The following is a 25,290-nucleotide window of genomic DNA, read 5'->3' as shown; positions in this document are numbered from 1 at the left end:
AAGAACGAGACAATTTATAAATTAGGCAGCAGACTTTTTCGGATCATTACTCAGTAGACTGCAAGCCTACTGGGTGAAATCTCTAGAAAAAAATAATGGCAAAAAATATATATAATTCCCTTGATCAATTAACCGAGAATTAAATGTGTTACTGTTAGGAATAGAGAGAATGCAGGCTTGTCAGAATGAAGAGCATATCAGATTGGGAAAGCTTCCATTTCATAACTTGAAAACCCATAGGAATTGGACAACAATTTAAAAGTGGTTCATTTTATGGCTTTGGCCATGCTTCTTTGTTGTTTGATATTTAGGCCGAATTTATCATATTTCTTCATTTAGATGGTATAGCAATTGGATATTACATGTTTGTCTAAAGTACAGTTTAGCTCAACGTGTAGCAAAAGCAAAAGCATACTTGAATCAACGTAATAATAACCAGTTTGCACAGTTAATGTATTATTTAACTTTATTTATATTAATGTGTTACGCAAACTCGACCCTGTGTCTCACTCAATTTGTTCCCCCTCGTCGACGAATGTTTAAACATTTGGCAGTGCGTTTCCGGAACTCTCGTATTGTTTAGGTTTTTTTTGTATTCCTGAAGGGGACCGACAGCATAGCATCGCTGTTCCTCAAGAAACTGACTAAAGAAATTTCAACCTGCATGTAACTGAACATTTATTGAAAATTGACTGTAAATTATTCAAGACATTTCACGCAGTGAATACGAAAGGTGAGCATACTTTTTTCGTTTTACATGCCAAATTTAATTGAGGGGGTTTTCATTGTGGGAGCATTGGTCGTGTTTTGGCTGTCTGTGTCAACTGTGGGCAATGAGAGCCTTAGTGCACATCGACGGTGCTCAGACTGCATTGCCATTGCAGTGAGCGCATGTTATGAAACGCGTGGGTTTTCGTAACTACAGTCAGCGTGTTCCGGAGTCGAGTCGGGGGGCAAAGCATTGGTAATGGAGGATGGTTCATTGTTGCAATTCAGACAAAATAATAATTAACTTCCAATAGAGAGTTATAATAGTTATGGCTTGCTAAAAGTGAGATCTGAAATTCAAAACTAGTTTAACCTGTGGTTTTGGCGGTGTTGTTTTGATGTGACACAAGAACATGTATTACTTATGTTATCTTGTGTACATTTTGTTTTGTTTAGATAATTTAGTCTATCTGCCTCAACATCTTACCTCCAGTTTTTTTTGTTGCATAACCATATTTTGGGAGAATAAGAATTGGGATTTAGGCCTACCAGAGATTCAACTATCTAAATGTGGTGTTAATGGGATTGAAAGGTGTGTTGTGCTGAGTGATTAGGCTCTTTGCCCTGCCCTGATCCCCTGGTTTAACAGACTAGTTCTTTTGTTGAAAGGAATTCAAATATATTTGCTTAATCTCCCTTTTAGATCATGTATCTGATGAACTCTATGTACCAGTCCCGAATGTCTTTGAAAGTAATTGAAATACCCTAAATAATATTTGAACCCAGGTCTGTCCCAGGCACAACATTAAGTGTTCTGTTCTGTCTTTTTAATCCATCACACTTGTTCTTATTTCTTTGCTCTTGTAATCACATTTTTTTTTGGGGGGGGGGGCAATGTGTTCAAGCTGCCGCATCAGCTCCATGTCCATTGTCATGTTGACCAGCCGTGGTGATTTCTGCAGCAGTTGATTTCTTTACCTTTAATCAACCACTCCATTAGCTTAGTGGTTGTCGTGTCTTTCCTTACCCCCACTTGGTGCACGCTGAAAAGTCTTAACCACACAAGACAACGATGTGCTCAGAGTATGTCTGTACTCTCTGCCTTTTTCTCACCTCAGTTCAACGTGAGGAGTGTCTCAGAGCAGCACACAGATACCAGATGTGATCTGTCGGGAACATTTTAAAAGGCCTTCTCCTTTTAGAGCGTCCGCGAGTGGCTGCTGCCGGCGCTCGCTCACTCTGTTCCCGCTAACGAGCACAGCGGGCGAGGGAGGGTGACATGACACCTAGCCCAACTGTCTCTCCTACGCACTGGCCTCGCTCCCTGTCTAGCCCGAAAACAGAGGAGGGGTGCTGCTCCTCTTTATCTCCACCCTCGAACTCCCCAAGCGTATAGCTCTGTCCCGGTCTCATCCTTGTCTCCTCTTAATCATGAAGTTCATATTCACTGTCCCCTCCCCCTGTACACCCAGCAGGCTATGTTCTCAAGCCCCTGTTACAGGTGTAAAGACACATGTAGAAATATACACTAAATGGCTCTGAGCTGCACCATCTCTGCTCTTTTTGCTGAAGCCGATTCACCCTAGCTCCATTATTTATGTCCAAATGGTCTGTACGTGGTACGTACTGTACTAGACCGAGTGGAGGGGCATCTCTCCGCCTGGGTAAAGGCTTCTCTGAAGAGGAGTAGCCTATTTAGTAGAGGTTTAAAAGCGAGCCCAGCAGAACAGAGATAGGCATATCACTCACATGGCCTATATGAGATCCTAGCAGGCAGTCCATAGACCGGGATCACCATGATTCTTATACTTGGAATGTGCTGGGTTATGTAATTGAGTAGCTGCCAGTAAGACTGGGATTTTATAACACTTACCTCTGTTTTGTGTATATGTTCAAGGTCAAATTTGTCAGTGTTTTCAATTTCCTGAAAAGTTTCACTTTTGGAGATACAAGGTTTTCTTTTGACCGTGATGATTCTTTGATTCATTTTCCAACTAATACATTTTTATAGTGATCATGTTTTAGTTTTCCATTACTAGTCACTAGCTAATTCACTCAGGATATTGTTAAATGCATGTTTTGAGTGCACAATTTCATCATTTGATAGGCTAACTGTTCTAAGATCCACAAGGGTCCTTTGTCAAGACGCCAGTTGAATGCTGAGTCCGTTGAAGAGCTCTTTTTGAACGCTTTCTGAAACCAAATAAATAAGACCACTGTTTTTGCCGGTTGGCTGCCTGTTTCTTGATGAAACAGTCTAAAATATTTAGAGGCTAAGGTCATTGATAATAGCCTATCGTTCTGGCACTTTTCAGGCTGCTCATTTCAATGTTTTTAGGTAGTCTCTTTATGTCTTTAAACACCTCTCAACATTCACAACTTAAAAACAAGGGGTGTGGTGTGTTTAAGATATCTTTGTTTTACTTCGTATAGTGTGTGCGTGCATGTTTGTGTGTTGAATAGAAGGGAAGGGGTTGTTCATGTGTGTGTATGCCCATCTCTTTTGGTACGTGTGGGTCACTGGATATGGTGTCTGTCTGTCTGTCTGCTGAGTATATAAGCAGTCTGTTTGAATGGTAAGGGAAGGTAGGGTGTCTGTCCGAATCTAGGCTCCAACATCACTGTTGATGATGTACCAGTGAGCAGGGGATTGTTCAACAGAAACCCTGTTTGTCCCCACCAACCCACAGGGATATGCGATCCCCTCCCAGACCACTCTTTTTAGTCCTCCTTCTTTACCGAATCTGTCTGTTGTGTCCAAGTGACCCTTTGCTAAAACCGGATTGGATGGTACTTCTTCTCTGCTCACTCAGATCATTGTTTTTTTCACATCCACTATAGTTTATTGGTGTAGAGAAGCTAGGTTGTACAACATTACTATTTAAAAAAAAAAAGTGGGAGGGGATTAGGCTTCCTGTTTTAGAAAATCCTCTGTTGGCATTGGGTTTATCTCCTAAAAATACCTTGGTGACCCGGGGTCAGCATTGTTCACCGCAGCGGGTCACAAACGGAGAAGCTTTTAATAGAGTCATCAGGGAGCTATTTCAATCTGCCCCCGTCTGTCTGCCTCACCACTAGGCTAAATGCTGAATGTAAGCTAATGATCTAGCTGGGTATTAGAAGTGGCACGATTAAACTGAACATTATTGACACCGATCGCAGGCATTTTGCTGATATCGTTCATTACGATAAGTAGCCTATAATAGAGAAATGTGACGTTTGAAATGAAATGCTTGCTAACATGGGTGATTGTTAATGGGACATTTGATGACCGCAACCACCAAACTAGTAGTAGTAGTAGCAGCAGTAGTAGTTTAAAAGATAAACTGTGGTGCACATTAAAGACCTGCTCTGAAACTTTGGCGACTACCAAGTATTTTTTTTTAAACCTCTTGCTTTGGGGCTGGATGTGTCAATGTGTAGTTCATACATGCATAATCTATGAACAGAATTACTGTCTTACCTTAATTAGTCACAACATTTGAAAGTGACTGTTTTTCTGGAAGCTGTGTCGAGCAATTTTCCCTACATTTTCTCCCACGTGGGCCAGCCCCCTAGCATTTTGAGTTCTAGCGAATGAGCTTCAGCCCGTTGCCATTTTAGTGATCGCTAGCAAGATGCACACAGCAGAGCGAGAGAGAGCGCAATGACGGTGCACATATCTGCACATGTGACGTGTTCCGCAATTTTCTGGGACCACTTTTGGCCCATGAGTGCTACTTTCAGAACTTCTGGCTAAAAAGTATACAAAAGTACCAGATAATCTCTTTAACCTGTTAGGGCTAGGGGGCAGTATTGACACGGCCGGATAAAAAACGTACCCGATTTAATCTGGTTACTACTCCTGCCCAGTAACTAGAATATGCATATAATTATTGGCTTTGGATAGAAAATACCCTAAAGTTTCTAAAACTGTTTGAATGGTGTCTGTGAGTATAACAGAACTCAAATGGCAGGCCAAAACCTGAGAAGATTCTATGCAGGAAGTGGCCTGTCTGACAAGTAGTGTTTCATCTTGGCTCTTTTTATTGAAGACTGAGGATCTTTGCTCTAACGTGACACTTCCTACGGCTCCCATAGGCTCTCAGAGCCCGGGAAAAAGCTGAACGATATCGAGGCAGCCTCTGGCTGAAACACATTATCGCTTTTGGCAAGTGGCCGATCAGAGTACTATGGGCTTAGGCGCGTGCCCGAGTCGACCGAATGCTTTATTTTCTTTCGTCTGTTTACCTAAACGCAGATTCCCGGTCGGAATATTATCGCTTTTTTATGAGAAAAATGGCATAAAAATTGATTTTAAACAGCGGTTGACATGCTTTGAAGTACGGTAATGGAATATTTAGAATTTTTTTGTCACCAATTGCGCCATGCTCGTCACCTTTATTTACCCTTTCGGATAGTGTCTTGAACGCACGAACAAAACGCCGCTGTTTGGATATAACTATGGATTATTTTGAACCAAACCAACATTTGTTATTGAAGTAGAAGTCCTGGGAGTGCATTCTGATGAAGACAGCAAAGGTAATAACATTTTTCTTATAGTAAATCTGACTTTGGTGAGTGCTAAATTTGCTGGGTGTCTAAATAGCTAGCCCTGTGATGCCGGGCTATCTACTGAGAATATTGCAAAATATGCTTTCACCGAAAAGCTATTTTAAAATCGGACATATCGAGTGCATAGAGTTCTGTATCTATAATTCTTAAAATAATTGTTATGCTTTTTGTGAACGTTTATCGTGAGTAATTTAGTAAATTCACCGGCAGTGTTCGGTGGGAATGCTAGTCACATGCTAGTCACATGCTAATGTAAAAAGCTGGTTTTTGATATAAATATGAACTTGATTGAACAAAACATGCATGTATTGTATAACATAATGTCATAGGGTTGTCATCTGATGAAGATCATCAAAGGTTAGTGCTGCATTTAGCTGTGGTTTGGGTTTATTTGACATTATATGCTAGCTTGAAAAATGGGTGTCTGATTATTTTTGGCTGGGTACTCTGCTGACATAATCTAATGTTTTGCTTTCGTTGTAAAGCCTTTTTGAAATCGGACAGTGTGGTTAGATTAACGAGAGTCTTGTCTTTAAAATGGTGTAAAATAGTCATATGTTTGAAAAAGTGAAGTTTTTGCATTTTTGAGGTTTTTGAATAACGCGCCACGGGATTACACTGGCTGTTACGTAGGTGGGATGATTTGGTGCCACCTACCCTAGAGAGGTTAACGTTATAAACATATGTGACTCGACACCTGGATTTGGTCTTCTGTAACAACATTTTGAAATTGTGTTTTTTTACATTATAAAAGTAGCGACTCAGAGCTACAAATTGGTATATCATACACTGCATTTGCAGAACAATGGGAAAGTAATTCTGCTTTGAAAGTTGATCAACTTGTAAACTCACTTTTGAGAAAATCGCCTTTGAATGTTTTGCTATCTAGTGAAGAGCTCTTCTTTGTCTATGCCCATTCGGCATCGTTCTCACCCTAAGCTTTAGCCCCACCTATCTCATTTCGCTCTCGAAGCACACACTTGACGCTCTGGCAGATGATTTGTTTCCCTCTGGATAACATGAAAACAGCCTAATCAGCTCTGCTGGCAAAATTTCATTACGCTTTTTTGCAGACATTTACTGACACCGGCCCTATTCAATGGGTGTTGTACACACGTCTCGTAACTTTAGGTAATGAGCCAGCCAGCCAACGTTAGCTAGTTAAACAATAAACAGTGCCAACAATGCCACAGTGCTGGGAGCTAACCAACCATGTTCAATGTTAGCTAGATAACATTAGACTCTAACTAGAACAGCACACGACTCTGGGGAAACGAATGATAACGTCAGCTAGGGAGCCAGCTAGCTAGCTAACAGTACACTAGCTTGAAATGAAACTACTTTCTGTCAAAATTAGTCTAGCGTTACATGTTTTTTTAAATCTTAAATGTATACGTCATCGTGCATGGACGCATCTCCAAGTCAGGAATGCCATGCCATGCCATGGTTGCCCTTAGTTTGAAGATGTAATCCGGAGACAGGTGTTTCCTCCATCTCTTTAGCTATCATACTCTAATTCCACTGATATCAAAACGTGAGCCACACTTATGCAGCTCCACTACACAATATGTTTTTTTTTAAAGCCGTGTTTGACAGGATTACCAACACAGACTGATGAACTTCTATGGCAAACCAATCCGAACTCCTCTCTCGGCATGTCCAGCCCACTCATTATCTCAGCCAATCATGGCTAGTGGGAAGGTTGCTCCCTTTTTTCTGTGGCTTAACTATCAAGGCTCGTAATTTAACAATTGTATTCGTACTTACAGATGGCATACGAGTTTGTTATTAAGGCACATGAAAGTTCACATGTTCAAGAAGGCATGTCTGCCCCAAGAAAATGAATTTTGATGAAAAAACAAACATTTTTTATGTTCAAACGGCTCTCCTGTGAAGTAGTGACTTGCGACATACGCCTAGTTTCCTGAATCGGGTCACATGTTTTATTGATCATTATCACTTCAATTCAGGCAGTTTGATATGGATTTTTGTCCATATCGGCCAGTTCTAGTGGGTATTGTATTTGAGGGGGGGGGGGGCTTGTTAAAAAAATCAATTTGCGTTATGAACCACCAAAGCAAAACAATTGTTTTATGACATTACTTTGATGGGGTTTTTTTTTCTCTGTTTAGTCTTACCCAACATGCCTTTTTGTTATACAAGCAAATTGATCAGCTTAAGTTGAGCTTGTCAACGTTTTTATTTTTTTATGTTTACTTAGCGATGAAATGGTAGAGGTTACTGATAAAGTGTTTTGGAGATACAGCACATTATAGACCTACTGTATCAAGGGACAGACTCGCATCCATATTTAGCTATACATCAGAAGGGCTGCACTGCCCACTTCCCACTATGTGCCCCTTTTGATGCATGCCCTTTTGGTGTTCATCAAAGTGCCTGACTGAGGCTCTGTCCCCTTGGAGACAGACAGATCTCAGGACATCAGAGGGGGACTTCCCACTGTGCCCTGGACTGTATACTGTACTGTAGTCTGGAACTAGGCCCATTTTAATGTTCACCGCTGGATTTCCTTTTTGTGTTTTTATAAGGACAAGCAGGAACAGCGTATTCAACCTACGCTGACGTGCATTCCTAACTGTGTGCATCTTGTTTAAGCATATCTCATATCACTTTACTTGTAAGTAACAGCGGCATTAGCCAGCTCTTATGTAAGTCAGCTTATGCAAGCAGCTGTCTTTCGTTTCAGTGGCCTCGTTAAGCATTTCTTCCCCCCCCCCCCCCCTCCACTTTTCTTGCCTTCGCAGATGAAAAAATGCCTTTCCATTGTGTTGAAGTGGCTTAGGCAACACGACACGTACAAAATGAACATGTCAAAGACTGACCCACCCCCCACCCCACCCTAAGGGACATGGTAGACACACAGAAGTGTGTGACATCTCACGTTTTGTGTGTGTGACCTATATCTCAACGTGTGTGTTTATTTGTGTGAGGAAGTGACGAGGAAACTGTAGCGAGATTCTATGGCCGGGACAATACCAGTATCCATTTTTTTTCCCAAGGCAAAAATGAAAACATGAGGCAGATAAAACTTTTTGGTCCTTTTTAAAAACATGCATTTGTAAAATATTGTGTGCTATAGCTTGTAAAATATACTGAGTGTACAAAACATTAGGAACACTTGCTCTTTCCATGACAGACTGAACAGGTGAATCCAGGTGAAAGCTATGATCCCTTATTGATGTCACTTGTTAAATCCAATAAAAAGAGTGTAGATGAAAGGGAGGAGACATGTTAAGCCTTGAGAAATTGAGACCTGCATGGTGCATGTGTGCCATTCAGAGGGTGAATGGGCAAGACAAAATATTTAAGTGCCTTTGAACGGGGTATGGTAGTAGGTGCCAGGTGCACTGTTTTGAGTGTGTCAAGAACTGCAATGCTGCTGGGTTTTTAACGCTGAACAGTTTCCCGTGTGTATCAAGAATGGTCCTCCGCCAAAAGGACATCTAGCCAACTTGACACAACTGTGGAATACTTTCGACACCTTGTAGAGTCCATGTCCCGAAGAATTGAGGCTGTTCTAAGGGCAAAAGGGGGTGCAACTCAAAATTAGGAAGGTGTTCCTAATGTTTTGGACACTTAGTGTGACTATATGTAACTCTGGGTGACAACATAATGTTTGTTTCCAACATTGGGGCTAATTTTCCTAAAGAAGTCAACTCCGCTTCGTGTTTTGTTTCCTTGCCACGATACTAACGAGTATCGCGATACTGGTATCGTCCTGGCCCTACGAGATTCCCTAAAAACATGCCACTTCGAAACAGCTATGACCGGAAGTGACTTTTTCGCAGGTTAGGAGAGCTTACCGAGCAGGTTGGTAGAATTAATGTAGCACGTTAGTAGAATTTGGTTAAGGTTAGAGAAAATGCTCTCCTAACCTGCTACGAAAATAAACTTCTGTGCGTAGCTGTATCGAAGTGTCGTGTTTTTAGGGAGTCCCAACTGCAGCCCCATGCGACTCCTCTCGCTTCCTGTTTCCAGCCTGGTGGCTTTGTCCCCCATGACCTTCAGTCCGGCCGTTTGGCTCTGTCCTGAGGGTGCTGGGCTCGTATCCTTCTGACCATGTCTGTGGTGTCCCTTGACCCTGCGTTACCTCATCTAGAAGCTTGGTGGCCCTATTTTAGCAGGGTTTAGGCTATGTACTCCCCACCCCCGTTTGGCATGTGGGTTTCGAGGACACGAGACAACCAGACCCCTCCCCCGACCCGTCCCACTGCTGCCGGGGATCATTCAGGAGGAGGATGCAATGCATGTTTTGAAATGTCATGAAGACCTCTCATAACTCCTTAGATTAGATTAACTTTATTATCCCACCAGGGGGAAATTTGTTTGGTCATGTGCTTAAAAGACAAACACAGAATGGTGCACAATAAAATTGATATGAAAAGTTCAATGGGCTACATATTTACTGTGGATGTTCAATACACACTCCCTTCAACCAATAAATAGTCTTTGCTAAGTCTTTCCATTAAACAGCCTAATGGCTGAAAGTCCCTGTATCTATTTGTTTCTTTTCAATAAGTATTTTCCCCCTAGTCAGGCTGCGGCTGCTTTGGGTGAATTTAGGAGGAAGTTGGTACTGTCCTTTTTAGAATTATCCTTCTTTAGAATGTTTGTCATGTTTTTGGAGTATGAGATTTGTGTACTGGCTGTTGGCCGACTCTTGGCCTATACCATTTATCTTGCTCGCTGTTTTTATGTGTTGCTGCAGTTTGGTCTTGCACTCTCATGTTTACAAACGCGCATAACAGGCCAAATGACAGGACACTCTGCAGGACAGATTTGTAAAACATCTGCAAGATATGGCGATCAACATTGCAATAGATCAGTTTAGGCTTGGGCGGTATCCAGATTGTAATGCCATCATAACGACCTTGTGCCATAACGGGATATTTGGTAATACCGACACTGAACACAAAGGGCGCTATTTTCAAACCCCACTGAGCTTTTGTAATCTGAAGGTTAGCATTGCTAACAAGTACATGTAGAGTCCCCATAGAGAATGCTAACGAGGCTCTGGCCTAAAAATGCTACTCAGTTTGCTGCAGGCACAAAACAAACATTTGACAGCGAGGCTCTTGATCCCGAAGGGGATTCTCTGCTGTTACCAAGCAAAGCTGGATTTTGGAAGAAGCTAACAAGCTACTAAATTAGCAAACCAATTGTGCAACTGCAGAACATTTAGCACATTTTAAACAGTTAATATTTATAAGATATCTACCTGTCAAACATTTAGTTGTGAATTCCATACTGTAACTAGATCACCTGGTGCGAGCTGCACAACAGTGAGTTACTCACAAGTCTCCGGTCTCATCATTGTGTGCTTGGAAACAAACGCCACATGACTGGGGACTACCAGTAAGCTTCATAATGAAAAATTGTGACATGTAAAATGAAGACAGCAATCTACTTTATCTTCCACCGTATTGCACAAGTTGACTACAGGTATTTACTTAAAAAGTAGATGCAAATATTCAAATTCATTTAAAAAAAACCATCCATTTATTGAAAACCATCCTGTATTTTTTTTCCAAAATACCCCGGTATACTGTATAATACCCAAACCTTGTTCAGGTTGTGCAAAAAGAGCATTCTCTGTTGTTATTTCTTTTGTTTTCTTTGAATTTCAGTTTATCTATCTCAATTCCCAGGTCACTCTATCGACTGGTTTCCCCCGTTGATCTTCGTGAGGGGTAGTGCAGTTTTTTTCCCTACTCTACATGGAGAAAGATACACTTATATTAAACACAAACCATATATTCCAATACAATCGTTTCACAAACCAAGGTCATGTACCGCTGAATAGGGCTTGTTGTATCTCCTGTCTGAAAAGGCAGCCCCTCTCACTGTAGAATTGAAACAGTGACCCGACCCCTTCCTGGGAGGCTAACAAGGTCATTGTTAACCTTCCAATTAGCTTGCTCTTTTGTTACTGACAATTCCTCCATTGCTATCCTCTTCCCACCAACCATCATTTTCTTCCTTGAATTCAAGTCACTATAGCTGAAAGTTGTGTTCTATGAGCTACTTAGCGTCGGTGTTTTAGAAAGTTCCTTAAAAGCTCTTTGCTCAAGGTTGTGTCGGCTAACCTGACATTGAAGCTGGGTTGGATCATGATGATATGCACTGCATTGGGCATTGGCACAAGAAAAGGCTGTGAGTGATGTGAATTTAATTTCACCAAGCTGAGTGATGAGCTCGACAATGCATCATGAGAGCTTTGCCTCACAGGAATAGGCTGCTGCCAGCGTCTTTCATTCTGCTGTTTGACTCTTCCCAGGGATCCACAACTCTGACAAGTCTTCCCTCTAGTCTGTTTGTGTTTTACATCTTTTGTGTGTGTGTCCAGGCCGCTTCTTTGTCTACAGTATTTCTTTGACGAAACAGCAGCACGATTCATCAGTGAAAACCCCACAGGAGGAGTTGTGTGGAAAGGAAGAAAGATGAGGGTTTCTTTCCCTCTCTATAGTTGTTTTTATCGAAAGGAGCCTAAAGCAAACTCTGATTGCCAGACCTGTATGCTTTAGCTAAGTCCTAAATGAAAAACATTTGATGCTAGCCATTAGGATAGCCTATGTGATCTGGCATGACAACAAATACAACAGAGTTGGCTAAATCACAAATAAGTCTTTGAATGGATGGAAAGGGTTTCCCAAAAATATTCTCAATGAAATGTTAACTACAAAGTAGCTGGCAGAATGAAATCATGATTATTTGCATCAATCCAGTGGCCATTTGTTTTGTAAACTCTGCAATCACATGAGCGCTACAGCAACACCGCTTAACCAATCAACGGTCTCTTCCTGATGCACTGCATCAAAGGGTAACTACACCCAAAAATTGAAATTTCTTCAATTTTTCCCAGGCTTAAACAATTGTCTCCTGATGTGGTTTAAACAAGTGATTTGAGAGCCCTATAAAAACAGTTCACACTTTAGTGTAACTGGGTTTGTACTGTATGTATCCCAGTGTTTCTGTGAGGTAGGAAAGCCCGTAGACATGATTGGACTCACTGTCTACAGGTCTGGTCCTGTCAGTAAAGTGTATTGTAATCCAACCCTGACACATTGTTAGCCTTGGCATATACTTCTAGCTCTGCCTCTTTCTGCTGCCCAGTTATGCAAAGACTGTTAATTGCATTACATCACAAGGAGTGCTGTATTGTTTTTCCATTACGTAAGGCCAAGTCAGTGCCATTTAAGATGAGGGAGGATAAAAAAAAATTCTTCATGAGTTTGGCCTTATTTCTATTACAGCATATTGGATGACTCATTCATATTCCATTCACCCAGTTCAATGTAACAGCTCAGGTTTAGGCTACAACATGATACTCAAATTCTCCCTATACCCATCATGAGGTTGCTACAACCTAGCCTATGAATGAAAGTTTACAACGTAGGTGCACACAGGTCGAGACAAATTTCAGGCGACAGACCGTGACACATGGACAGACAGTGACATTCACTACCGCCTTACGTACTCTTGCCTGCATCTAGCTTGATATAGGGTGTAATCATTAGTCCAACAGTTGCAAACAGATGTTTATCCCCGTTTTTGTTCTGTTTTGCTTCCGTCTAAGAAACTTTTTTTCAACAGAATCGGCGGAATGAATACACCCCTGATCACGCATAGACACAGTTCACTTTCATAGCAGCAACGTATTATATTGGTCAGTTTGTCGTTCTGTTCGAGGAAAAAAAAATAGCCTATTCCAAACAGACTCTGGGACAGTTGTGGGGTGATATCCCAAATGAATACAACCAGTAGGCCTACAGGCTGCATAAAAAAAGAAAACACTTTAAAAAGCAATGAGTCTTGTACATCGGATCAGAACGTTTAGCTTAAAATGTTGATGTACTATTTCTTCACTTTATAAGCGCAGCAATGCACACAAAGCAGTAAGCTACGCGCAAATGTTTGTTCCACAATGCAATTAGCGGGAAACACTGTTGTAACAAGTGGTTTCTTGTGACAGAGATTAAAATATCTGTTCGAAATTTTGAAAGAGGGGAATATGTAAAGATGCAACAACTAGCATAGGTTGCTAATATGACTCGGATTGTGCCTTTGGCTACTGGACAATGAAAGAAAGTTGATTTGAAAACCAATAGAAACAGGCTACTGGTTTTAATGTCATATGGAAGTAAGTCTCTTTATAAAATTGCCTTTATGTTTCTATGGTCGGATTTTAATTTGAAGCAAGGTAAGACATGCCTCGTAATGTAAAACGTTTAGGTTTCAAACAATTTAAGTATATGTTTTCAAAATGCATACTGCCTCCAGCTCATTGTAAAGTGGTGTGTGACGCGCTGAAGCCTGCCAACCGTTGCCTATAAGCACTTGAATGGCGAATGGGAAGCGCGCATCAATTACCAGTTGAGAAATTAAAATGGTAGCTATATTTAATCGTGGCCTTAAACAGTTAACACGCGGTTGCGCTTAGAATTGTTACGCAATGATTGGGCTTATAAAAGCACGCTTCATTCCAGCAGCCACAACTGAGCAGTTTGAGAGGCTCTAGCAGCAGCTCTCTTGCGCCATCTGACAGATTTTCCGTTTACAAGCTCTGTACCAATTTAATTCCACTAAATTATGCAAATGAACCTATACATCCATAAGCATGACCAGTCAAGTGTATTTCCATTGACTGGTATTTCCATCAGTGAATAGGCTAAAATAAACATTATTTTACAAAGGGATTTTCTTTCTTCTCCCAGACAATTGGCCAGCTCCCGTGTGTGTGTGTGTGTGTGTCTGTGCTTTGAATAGTGGAAGGGAAGGAGGTGTCCTCTCTGCACCTTTTTTATTTAACTAGGCAAGTCCTTTAAGAACAAATTATTATTTACAATGACAGCCTACCAAGAGGTCAAAGACCTCCTGCGGGGGTGGGATAAAAAAATATGTAGGACAAAACAACATGGCGAGATACCACAACACTACATAAGAGACCTAAGATGACAACATAGCATGGCAGCGACACATGGCAGCAGCACAACATGGTAGCAGCACAAACATGGTTCAAACATTGTTAGACACAGACAACACAAAGAGCAAACAAGGTAGAGACGACAATACATCACGTGAAGTAGTCACAAGTGTCAGTAAGAGTGTCCGTGATTTGAGTCTTTTGACTAAAAAGATGGAGATAAAACTGTCCCGTTGAGTGTTTTTTGCAGCTTGTTCCAGCCACTAGCTGCAGCAAACTGAAAAGAGGAGTGACCCAGGGATGTGTGCGCTTTGGGAACCTTTAACAGAATGTGACTGGCAGAACGGGTGTGTGTGGAGGATGAGACATGCAGTAGTAATTTCAGACAGGAGAGAGTGAGGCCTAGGAGTGGTTTTATAAATAAGCATTAACCAGTGGGTCTTGCGTCGGGTATACAGAGCTTGTCAGTTTACAGAGGAGTATAGAGTGCAGTGATGTGTCCTATAAGGAGCATTGGTGGAAAATCTGATTGCCGAATGGTAAAGAACATCAAGCCGCTCGAGAGCACCCTTACCTGTTGATCTCCGTAATCTAGCATGAGTAGGAGGGTCATCTGAATCAGCTGGGGTGAAAGAGGAGCGATTACCATAGATGAAAGTCTAGATTTTAACCTTAGCCTGCAGCTTGGATATGTGCTAAGAAAAGGACAGTAACGTCTAGCCATACTCCCAAATACTTGTGATGTGAGCTTGAGCTAGTTAAGAGGTAGTAATCACACCAGTGGGGAGAGGAGCATTCTTCTTACCAAACCATATTACCTTTGTTTTTGCAGTGTTCAAAATAAGGTTAAGGGCAGAGAAAGTTGGACACTCAGAAAGCTTTGTTGTAGAGCATTTAACACAAAATCTGGGGAGAGGCCAGCTGAGTATAAGACGGTATCATCTGCATATAAATGGAGAGAACTTCCTACTGCCTGAGCTATGTTTTTGATCTTAAGGTTGCAGTGACACATTCATAAACTGAGCATAATACAGTTTGCATACCAGAGAGAATACTATAGACGTCAAGAAAGCCAGTCAGTTGATTGTCAAATTTTTCCAACACTTTTGATAAACAGGGCAAGATAGAAATTGGCCTTTAAATCACTCCCCCTTTAAATAATGGATGCAACATGGCTGCATTTCAAGCAATGGGAACCTCCCCAGAGAGGAGAGAAGGGTTAAAAAGGTGAGAGGATGATGATAGGGGCTGCAGCCTTAAAGACGACGAAAGGATGTAAACTAGGGATGCACCGATATGCATAAATAAGTACAGGTAATTTATCGAATAGCACATTTGATTTCAGCCATAATATTTGTTCTATCTTTTCAGGGGGATGAAATTGAAATTGTAGCCAGCTCTGCGATGTTTGTTTGAAAAAGAGATACTTTTTTCAAAGTATCATTTTCAATTAATCGAAAATGAGACATGGCAATCTGCACAAAGGCAAAAAGGCCATTTTTAAACAGTGGATGAGCTTTTCTTAGTAATCTACTTGAGAACCATTTAGGGTTCAAGTAAAACCTTTGAATAAGGCACGCTTTTAGGGAGGTTTAGTGCTTTTATATTTAATAATCTCAACCCACCCAATTCATATTCATTATATAAATCTAGCAAAAAAAGAAACGTCCCTTTTTCAGGACCCAGTCTTTCAAAGATAATTTGTAAAAATCCAAATCTTCACAGATCTTCATTGTAAAGGGTTTAAACACAGTTTCCCATACTTGTTCAATGAACCATTAACAATTAATGAACATGCACCTGTTGAACGGTCGTTAAGACACTAACAGCTTACAGACTGTAGGCAATTAAGGTCACAATTATGAAAACTTAGGACACTAAAGAAGCCTTTCTACTGACTCTGAAAAACACCAAAAGAATGATGCACAGGGTCTCTGCTCATCTGCGTGAATGTGCCTTAGGCATGCTGCAAGGAGGCATGAGGACTGCAGATGTGGCAAGGGATATAAATTGCAATGTCCGTACTGTGAGATGCCTAAGACGACGTTACAGGGAGACAGGACGGACAGCTGATCGTCCTCACAGTGGCAGACCACGTGTAACAACACCTGCGCAGGATCGGTACATCAGACCTGCGGGACATGGCAACAACAACTGCCTGAGTTACACCAGGAACGCACAATAGCTCCATCAGTGCTCAGGCTGTCCGCAATAGGCTGGGAGAGGTTGGACTGAGGTCTTTTAGTCCTGTTGTAAGGCAGATCCTCACCAGACATCACCGGCAACAATGTCGCCTATGAGCACAAACCGACCGTCGCTGGACCAGACAGGACTGGCAAAAAGTGCTCTTCACTGACGAGTCGCGGTTTTGTCTCACCATGGGTGATGATCGGATTTGCGTTTATCGTCGAAGGAATGAGCGTTACACCGAGGCCTGTACTCTGGAGCGGGATCAATTTGGAGGTGGTGGGTCCGTCATGGTCTAGGGCGGTGTGTCACAGCATTGCAGGCAATCTCAACGCTGTGCGTTACAGTGAAGACATCCTCCTCCCTCATGTGGTACCCTTCCTGCAGGCTCATCCTGACATGACCCTCCAGCACGACAATGCCACCACGCACAGAATGAGCAGTATGGCTAATTTCCTGCAAGACAAGAATGTCAGTGTTCTGCCATTGCCAGCCTGGATCTCAATCCCATTGAGCATGTCTGGGACCTGTTGGATCAGAGGGTGAGGGCTAGAGCCATTCCCCCCCAGAAATGTCTGGGAACTTGCAGGTGCCTTGGTGGAAGAGTGGGGTAACATCCCACAGCAAGAACTAGCAAATCTGTTGCAGTCCATGAGGAGGAGATGCACTGCAGTACTTAGTATCTGGTGTGGCCACCAGCTGCATTGACTGTTAGTTTTGATTTTGACCCCCCCCCCCCAGTTTGCTGAAAATAAACACAGTTGACAGTGAGAGGATGTTTATTTTTTTTGCCGAGTTTAGGCACGTTTTTTATTTTGTCTGGTTTAGTGACCCAGATGAAGCTAAATATATTTTGCTCAAATGATTTGAAAAACGAATCAGGAGTAGGCAGAGCCATAAGTGAGTAAACTGAGATATGACTAAGGAGTTTTCTCTATTCTTACAAGTTTTCTATTGAAATTCATTGTGGAGGGCTTATTTATATTTTTTGTGACATGAATACCAAGTATGTCTACTTCACCATCAGCCCGTTTTATAGGTAAACTGCAGGGTAATGTAAAAGTTGTATTTTAAAGATCCAATACGTAATATTGTACACTTATCATAATTAGGTTTTAGTCCAGAGAGTACAGAAAGGTTATCTAGATCTTCAATGAGACATTGCAGGGATCTAGCTTGCGGACTTAATATAAAACTTGAGCCATCGGCATACATGGACACCTTTGTTTTTAAGCCTTGGATTTCTAATCCTCTGTTATTGGATCTGATTTTAATAGCTAGCATTTCGATGGCCATAACAAATAGATATGGTGACAGCGGTCACCCTTGTTTAAATCCTCTGGACAATTCAAAACTCTGCGAATTAGCCGTTATTTACTATTTTACACCTGGGGTTGCTATACATTATTTTTACCCATTTTATAAGAGAATTACCGAACTTGAAAAAATCCAGGCATTTTATAAATAAAATCCAGTCTTACTTTATCAAATGCCTTTTCAAAATCTCCTATAAGAAGCCAGGCCTGGTATTTAGATGTTTCATGATGTTCTATTATTTCTAGTAGTTGTCGTATATTATCTCCAATGTATCGTCCATGTAAAAAAACCTGTCTGATCAGGATGAACAATACCTGGTAAAACCCTTTTTAATTCTGAGTGCTATGCAATTCGCTAGAATTTTTGCATCACAACATTGAAGTGTAAGGGGTCTCTAGTTTTTTAGATTTGCCGTCTGGGTCTTGTTTTAATAATAGAGAAATAAGACCTTCCTGCTGAGTACCTGACAGACTACCATTTCTATAGCAGTAGTTAAAACAATCTAACAATGGAGTTTTTAGTATATCAAAAAAGGCTTAATATACCTCTACCGGTATGCCATCAAGCCCTGGGGTTTTTCCAGACTGAACGGATTTAATAGCCTCAAAGTTCTTCCTCTGTAATTTGGCCTTCACACTGATCTTTCTGTACATTTTCGTTAATTTTCCATTTTTATATTATTTGGAAAGAATTCCTTACCATAATCTTCATTCAGTGGGAGAGGATGAGACGGAAAAGAGAACATCTGCCTAAAAGAATTAGCTTCCTCTTTTTAAAATATCATTCGGAGAATCTTAGATGACTCCGTCTTCAGTAACGAGTTTCTGCAAATAATTTTTGTTAGCGTTCCTGTATTGGAGATTCAGGAAGAATTTTGTGCATTTTTCTCCATATTCCATCAAGTTTGCTTTATTTTTGTAATAGATTACATTAGATCATTCTTGAATAAGTTCTTAGAGGAAAAAACGTATTTTTTATCTCTGTAGTATTGTTTTTATTGCAATCTTCCTGTACTATTAGTTAATGGATTTCCCTTGTTATTCTTGTCTTTAGCCAGAAAGTGCTTTTTTTTATTATTATTGATGAATATTGAATTGAATGACCTCTGAATGTATGACATTTTTGGCTGATACTGATATCCGATATTTTCCTTGGCAAAAAAACCCGATACCGATAAGCAATATTTAAAACTTTTGCTGCCTTTTATGCATTCTAGTACAGTTTAATAGTTACACACACTGATCAAAAATATTTTGGGGGGGCATTTACGTATGTCCCCATTACCAGTAAAGCATAGTTCTTTCACTTACTTGCTGTGCTGTTTCATTGTTCATTTCTTCAGTCTCAACCAGGTTTTCCTTCATACATGTCAACCAATGAAGTTTCAGCTCTGTCTGTCCGTGCCTCTCTTCCTCGGTGCGCACTGTCACCGTTTCCATCTTGTCCAGCTTTGTCTAACATTTCACTTAAACCTTGTTTCTTGTCTGCATCGAAGTAGCGGTCCTTGTACCTAGCATTGAGCATGGTGGCGACACAGTAAAGAGGCTCAGAGAGTATGCCACCGAATCGCTTGTTCACAGCCTCTTGTAGATTACTTTTGCAAGTTTTAACCCCAAAACTGTGTCAGCAGTTTTGTTGAGCAGGCGTTTCAATGCCATGACTAGGGTTGCAAACTTTCCGTTAAATTTCCAGAATTTTTCCATGGGAAGTTGAGCCCTGGAATTTGGGGAATTTTGCTTAAATTCATCAAAAGGTTAGCTTATAACAGTGAACCTTTTTTGTGGGATACACCAGGCAATTCTAGGTCTTATGGCATATTTTGGTTAAACTATCCCGAATTCAATGGAATTACAACCCTCTGCATGCACAGTGCATTCTTCCATCACGTGCAGTTTAGTCTTCCATCACATGTACAACTGATTCTCAAGATCTTGCACACTAATGAGATGCTATTGAGCCCACACTACCACACTGTCTGAGCCAAAGACTACATGCTTTATGGTAAGTTTGGATTACAATACTGGGTGGGGTGAATATATTTTATGACACATGATTTTTTGTTAACTTCTATGGACTAGGTGACCTGCGGGACACAGCCAGTGAAATATCAGGGTGGAAAATTCAAAAACAACAAAATGTCATAATTCAACTTTCTCAAACATACGACTATTTTACACCATTTTAAAGATGCACTTCTCTTTAATCTAACCACATTGTCCGATTTCAAAAAGGCTTTACAGCGAAAACAAAACATTAGATTATGTTAGGAGAGTACATAGACAAAAATAATCACAGCCATTTTCCAAGCAAGGACATGTGTCAATAAAACCCAAAACACAGCGAAATGAAGCACTCACCTTTGACGATCTTCATCAGATGACACTCCTAGGACATTATGTTACACAATACATGTATGTTTTGTTCGATAAAGTTCATATTTATATCCAAAAACATCATTTTACATTGGCGCGTGATATTCAGAAAATGTATTCCCACCAAAACGTCCGGTGAATGTGCACATCAATTTACAAAAATACTCATCATAAACGTTAACAAAATGCATAACAATTATTTTTAAGAATTATAGATAGACTACTCCTTTATGCAACCGCTGTGTCAGATTGTAAAATAGCTTTACGGAGAAGGCACATTTTTCAATATTCTGAGTACATAGCTGGCCATCACGGCGAGCTATTCAGACACCCGCCAAATTCGGGGCAACCTAAACTCAGAATTAGTATTAGAAATATTGTATTACCTTTGCTGATCTTCGTCAGAATGCACTCCCAGGACTGCTACTTCCACAAGAAATGTTGTTTTTCTTCCAAATAATCCATATTTATGTCCAAATACCTCCGTTTTGTTCGTGCGTACAGATCACTTATCCAAAGTCAAAATGTTCCATTACCGTACTTAGAAGCATGTCAAACGCTGTTTAAAATCAATCTTTATGGTATTTTTAACGTAAAATTGCGATTAATATTCCAACCGGACAATAGCATATTCATTCAAGAAGAAAAAGGAGGGGCACGCTCGCGAGACCGAGCATATCCAATCCCTTTGTTGCCAGGCAGACCACTCAGTAACTGAGCTCCTATACTCTACCCAGTGACAGGAAAATGCTCGAACCACTTTCTGAAGGCTTTAGACAGCCAATGGAAGCCTTAGGAAGTGCAACGTCCCCCACAGACACGGGAGCTTCGATAGAGAATCAAAAGAAGAACTACAATTCTCAGACTTTTCACTTCCTGCTTGGATTTTTCTCAGGTTTTTGCCTGCCATATGAGTTATGTTATACTCAGACACCATTCAAACAGTTTTAGAAACTTCAGAGTGTTTTCTATCCAAATCTACTAATATGCATATTGTAGTTTCTGGGCCAGAGTAGTAACCTGTTTTAAATTGGGTACATTTTTCATCCGGCCGTGAAAATACTTCCCCCTAACCCAGACAGGTTAACTAGTAAAGTGTTTTAAATAATTTCTAACTTATCAATTTCTGCTAGTTAGTTTTTGCTACCATGTGGGTTTTAGCTTGCCTGAGCCTGCTGAGTGTTAATTCACCTGTTTCCATACATGTTTCATTAAAAAAATATATATATTATTTGACCTTTTATTTAACTTGGCAAGTCAGTTAAGAACAAATTCTTATTTTCAATGACAGCCTAGGAACAGTGGGTTAACTTTCTTCTTCAGGGGCAGAATGACAGATTTTTACCTTGTCGGCTCGGGGATTTGATCTTGCAACCTTCCGGTTACTAGTCCAACACTCTAACCACTAGGTTACCTGCCGCCCATTACAAAGGTTGTTTAATCTAACTGCTTAACTATTTATCTGTACATGGAATTGTATTTGTTTTACTCATTTCTTTCTAATCTTTACAGGAGAATTCCACGGGCACCATCTGATGTGTGGAGACATTTCACTGCAGCTAATGTAGAAGGAAAAGCTGTGTAAATTTGCAAATACTGTGCCAAATCATATGTGAAGAATGCAACAAAGATGCAGAATCATCTGGCCAAGTGCATAAAGTTCCCTCAGTGCTCACAACAAGCAACCTCTGACAAAAGTCCCTCTACTTCTATTTGAGGTGAAAATTATGAATCAGACACCTTATCGATAGCAACAGCTCATGGTCCTGCTGGAATCAGAATTTTTTTGGGACTCAATGGAGGAACGTAGTCGGAGAAATGCTGATGAATGTCTTGCTCGAGCTGTGTATGCAACTGGTTCAACTCTGATGCTCACAGGCAATGTGTATTGGAAGAGATTTCTGATTGTTTTTTGCCCAGCATACACCCCTCAAACCAGACATGCTTTATCTACGCATTTGCTAGATGCAGAGTTCAAGTGAAGGTTGAACAAATCATAGAGAAAGCAGACTGTATTGCAATCATCTCTGATGGGTGGTCGACACTTCGTGGGCAAGGAATAATTAACTACATCATCTCCACCCCTCAACCAGTATTCTACAAGAGCACAGACACAAGGGACAACAGACACACCGGTCTCTACATTGCAAATGAGCTGCAGTCATCAATGACCTTGGACCACAGAAGGTATTTGCACTGGTGACAGACAATGCTGCGAACATGAAGGCTGCTTGGTCTAAAGTGGAGGAGTCCTACCCTCACATCACACCCATTGGCTGTGCTGCTCATGCATTGAATCTGCTCCTCAAGGACATCATGGCACTGAAAACAATGGATATACTCTACAAGAGAGCCAAGGAAATAGTTAGGTATGTGAAGGGTCATCAAGTTATAGCAGCAATCTACCTCACCAAGCAAAGTGAGACGAATAAGAGCAGCACATTGAAGCTGCCCCAGCAACACCCGTTGGGGTGGTGTTGTCATCATGTTTGACAGTCTCATGGAGGGGAAGGAGTCTCTCAAAGAAATGGCCATATCACAGTCTCCTGGTATGGACAGCCCCATCAAAAAGATCCTCCTGGATGATGTATTTTGGGAGAGAGTGGTAAGCAGCCTGAAAGCTATAGCAGTAGCCATTGCACGTATTGAGGGGGACAATGCCATCCTCTCTGATGTTCAGACTCTGCTTGCAGATGTAAGAGAAGAAATCTGTACTGCCCTGCCCAATTCACTGTTGCTCCAAGCAGAGGAAACTGCAGTTCTGAAATGCATCAGAAATTGTGAAGACTTCTGCCTGAAGCCCATACACGCCGCAGCGTACATGTTGAACCCCAAGTATGCTGGCAAGAGCATCCTGTCTGGTGCAGAGATCAACAAGGCCTATGGTGTCATCACTACCGTGTCTCGCCAGGGCTTTGGGATGGAGATGCAATATGGCAGTCGTGCCAACATATCTCATCAGCCACCTGGTGGAAGGGACTTTGTAGATCTGAGGCTCTTTCCCCTGTTGCCTCCATCATCCTCCAAATCCCACCAACATCAGCCACCTCAGAGCGCAACTGGTCCTTGCTTGGGAACACACACACCAAAGCACGCAAAAAGCTGACCAATACAAGGGTTGAAAAATTGGTGGCCATCCGGGCAAATTCTAGGCTTTTTGAGCCTGACAACGAGGTTGGAAAGTGACAGTGAAGATGAGGCCTCAGAGTCTGATGTTCAAGACATTGAGGAGGTCCAGGGAGAAGACATGGAAGCCTGAGTGGAAGACAACCAAAGCTTTACTTTCTAGACTATCATTTTACAGATGTTGAAAACCTTTTTGGGAGATGCGATGGATCATTGGGGATCATTCAATATTTCCTTTTGTTGTTCAGTGAAATCATCCCATGTGAAGTCAACTCAGTTAAAGTTCAATTCGTAACTACATTTTTTTTCTATTGAAAGGATTTCATAATTTGCAATTGTCTACTTATGATAAGGTAAAAGGTTTTTGTTTCTGTCTCCATATATGGTAAATATATCCAATGCAAAACACATCTACATTTAAATGGTATTACTATTAATTTGCATATATTTCCGTTAATTCCCATATTCCCGTTAATTCCCATGGAAAGTTTCCACCTCTGAATATCCCCAAAATGTGCAACCCTAGCCATGACAGAGGGTATCACGTCTGCTGCAGACGCAGTTGATGTAGCTTATTTCTCCAGTCAGTTGTTCGAATGGACCTAGGAGTATGTTCAAGTTTCAAACATGTTCTCAAATGTCATTGAAATGGCAGCAGCGGTATGAGAACCAGCACATTCCTGAGCATGCAATACAGCTTTGCTCAGTACGAAATCCTAGTCGACCCACTGTGCAGTCAGTCTCCTAATGCTCATGGGGCTGACATCGCTGGTCCAAATATCAGTTGTGAAGCTAATTGCAGTGACGCCCATAGCAAGTATTTTTTTACATTTTAGTCATTTTTAGCAGACGCTCTTATCCAGAGCGACTTACAGTAATGAATGCATACATTTCATACTTTTTTTTTTTTTTATTTTTTTTTTGTACTGGCCCCCGGTGGGAATCGAACCCACACCATGCTGGCATTGCAAACACCATGCTCTACCAACTGAGCCACAGGGAAGACTAGCTCATAGATGTGCGTTTCAACAATACTGTGTAACTCCGTTAGGGCAACATCTGAAAAATAGAGCCTACTTGGTAGTGTGTACCGGTGCTCGACCAGTCGGCGAAAGCGAACATCATCCACGACAGAGAATGATTGATTGTCAAGGGCAATGAATTCCAGTATCTTGGCGTTAATGTTTTTCGCTGAAATGTTCTTGCTCTTTCAAATGACTGCAACTTGTTTAGTTGTTGGAAGTTTACGCTTAGTATTTTTCTGCTTTAGTTCTGTGTAGCGCTGTATTTTTCATGGCGTCATTACGTCATCTACCTACGTTATATAGGTATGCATGTCAGCTTTGACTTCGGTTTTGCACATCAGTGTTAAACTGGACATCAGGCCGATGTTGGCATTTGTAGCTAATATCGGCCAATACCAATGTATTGTGCATCCCTAAACTAAACCATCTGACCTAGATATTATTTGGGGGCCAAGTTTAAGGAGCTCTTTTAGCACCTCAGAATCAGTGACCGCCTGCAGGAAGAAACTGTGTAGCAGGGCACGGAAAAAAAGAGGGAGGAGCATCAGGGCTAGTTGCATTGGAAGGGCTGGGAGATGAGGAAATGTTGCTAGCAAGGAGGCATGGCTGTGTCATAGTTATCCTGACTTAATGAAGTGTTGATTAAAGAACGCAGCCATACGCTCCTTGTCAGTAACAACAAATCATCAACATTAAGGGACATGGGCAGCTGTGAGGAGGGTTTATTCTCCAGGTCTTTCACCATTTTCCAGAACGTCTTGGGGTTAGACCCACAGAGACAGAACTGCTCCTTAAAGTTACACACTTTGGCCTTCCAGATATCCTGAGCGCACTTATTTCTCATTTGCCTGAACAAGAGCCAGTCAGCCTGAGTATTTGTGTGCAGAGCCTTTCGCAAAATGGTGTTATTGAGGTGGAGTAACTCTGCCAACTCTTCAACAGAGGGGATCAAGCTGATTCTATACCAATTTACAGAGGCAAGGTCGTGAAGGAAGGCTTGCTCATTAATCTTTTTTAGCAAGCGTTTATGACAAATCAGGACAGGTCGTTTAACAGA

The 25,290-nt window shown here is 41.2% G+C and overlaps 1 protein-coding gene across 1 annotated transcript in view; it reads left to right on the top strand.

The window, feature by feature from the left end:
• Positions 1 to 533: 533 nt before the first annotated feature.
• The window catches only part of LOC106572303 (helicase ARIP4), a 69,501-nt gene continuing 44,744 nt past the window's right edge, over positions 534 to 25,290 (top strand). Inside the window, exon 1 of the mRNA XM_045695988.1 lies at positions 534 to 733. The gene's annotated coding sequence lies outside the window, so the exon portion shown is untranslated. The remainder of the gene's footprint in view (positions 734 to 25,290) is intronic.

This window comes from Salmo salar, chromosome ssa15, assembly GCF_905237065.1.
Source record: "Salmo salar chromosome ssa15, Ssal_v3.1, whole genome shotgun sequence".
Lineage (NCBI taxonomy): Eukaryota > Metazoa > Chordata > Actinopteri > Salmoniformes > Salmonidae > Salmo > Salmo salar.
The sequence above is the reverse complement of the archived record's forward strand: the minus strand, read 5'-3'. Positions and strand labels throughout refer to the sequence as shown.